Source organism: Cebus imitator, unplaced genomic scaffold (genome assembly GCF_001604975.1).
Source record: "Cebus imitator isolate Cc_AM_T3 unplaced genomic scaffold, Cebus_imitator-1.0 Scaffold51, whole genome shotgun sequence".
In the NCBI taxonomy this organism is placed as follows: domain Eukaryota; kingdom Metazoa; phylum Chordata; class Mammalia; order Primates; family Cebidae; genus Cebus; species Cebus imitator.
The window spans coordinates 1598321-1600448 of NW_016107366.1; positions in this window are offsets into that span (position 1 = coordinate 1598321).

The following is a 2128-nucleotide window of genomic DNA, read 5'->3' on the forward strand; positions in this document are numbered from 1 at the left end:
AATGAAAAGAACTAAATAAATAAATTTCAGTGTTTTGGAAATTGATGATTAGAGTTTTGTTTGGTTTTCATTGTTGAAGAGCTTGATTGTGAAGATAAGTAGAGACAGAATGTAATATGGAGGGGGATTTCTAGTTATGAGTAAAACCTTTTTTCCCCTTAATTCTTGATAAAATTATTTCCAAACCAACTTCATACTTTCTTTACAATACAGAATGAATCTGTTTTAGATCTTTTAATAAGTCAGTTAAAATTATGCATATCCAATATTGTAATTAGTAAAATAATTTATTTGGAGTCTACTAAAATATGACCCGGCCCCCTTGAACTTAGGTCTGAACCCTGGAGGTGATCAGGTACAGGCCAAAGTTTAAAAACTTGTTGTGAGCCAGGGCACAAACAGCACTGTTTTGGGGTACCAATGACAAAGCATAATGCCTATGTTTTTTGTGTGTGTGAAACACCTTGTAGCTTTGGAACAAGATGGCCTAAGGGAGTCAACCACGGAGTAATAACCATATATATCTCTTTGCTTATAACTATTCTAGTTAATACCAGTTACCCTAGTGTGATTATTAATAGTTCTCCCTTTCACTATCAAAAGTGGTTCAGTTTGGATGATCTCACATATGGTCGCCCTAAATAGCAGGGCAGCAGGAGCATCAGATTCCAGGGAAATGATAGGAGAGATGGCAGATCGTGGCACTGTGATGTCAGTGTCCTTAGGGAGACAAAGTGGGCACACAATATTCAATACATGTGAGATATTCCCAGGAACCCTTCAAAATAAATGGGTGAGCCATCAAGTGTGAGGGTGTTCCATTAGGGTAACATGCTACAAATTAGATTTCCAATTATCTAAAAATTAAAAAATATGTATCACTTACTTAGAATAAAAACTTTATATGGAGTTGTTAATTTTTTTAAGGACAATAATTCACCAGCATGGTTAGTTATCATTTCTGATTGCACCTTATTGGGATTAAAAAAGACTATTAGTTGTGTTTTTAAAAAATCACGTATCCTTTGTAAAAATATTTATTTTTAATTTACAAATAACTATTGTGTATATTCATGGGGTACAATGTGATGTTTTTATCTATGTATACATTGTAGAAAGATTCAATCAAGTGAATTAACATATCTGTCACCTCACCAACTTATTTTATAGTGTTGAGAATGTTAAAAATTTATTCTTTTAGCAATTTTGTACATTACATAATTATTAATGGTAGGCCATATGCAGTGCAACAGATCAGTAAACTGACTCCTCCAGTCTAACTGAAGCCTAGTGCAATTTGATCAACATTTTCTCTTTCCCTCTTCTTCGCCTTCCTCCTGTGTCAAGGCTTTTTGGTAATCACCTTTCTACTCTGTTTCTATGAGACTGATTTTTTTTTTAGATTCCACATATATGTGAGATTATACAGTATTTGTCTTTCTGTGCCTGGCTTATTTCGCTAAGCATAATGTCCTCCACTTCCATCCATGCTGTCATAAATGACAGAGTTTTCTTTTTTAAGCCTGAATAGTATTTCATTGTATATATGTACCATGTTTTCACTCGCTAATGAAGACTTAAATTGCTACCATATCTTGGCTGTTGTGAATAATGCTACAATGAACATGAAATGAAGATACCTCTTTAAGATACTGATTTCATTTCCTTTGGATATATACCCAGAAGTGGGATTGCCGGATTATATAACAATTCTGTTTTTAGTTTTTTGAGGAAGCTCCATACTGTTTTCCAAAATGGCTATGGTAATATACATACCTAAAAATAGTCTATAAAGGCTTCCCTTTCTTCACATTCTCACTAATACTTGCTATTATTCATGTTTTGATAATAGCCATTCCAGCAGGTATGAGGTTATGTCTCATCGTAGCTTTAATTTGCGTTTCTCTGATGATTAGAGATTTTGAGCATTTTTTTCATATATCTGTTGGGCATTTGCATTTCTTTTTGCTAAAATGTCTTTATTTTTATTTTATTTTATTTATTTTTTTTATTTTTATTTTTTCCCATTTATTTTATTGCATTTTAGGTTTTGGGGTACATGTGAAGAACATGCAAAATTGTTGCATAGGAACACACGTGGCAGTGTGATTTGCTGCCTTCCTCCCCA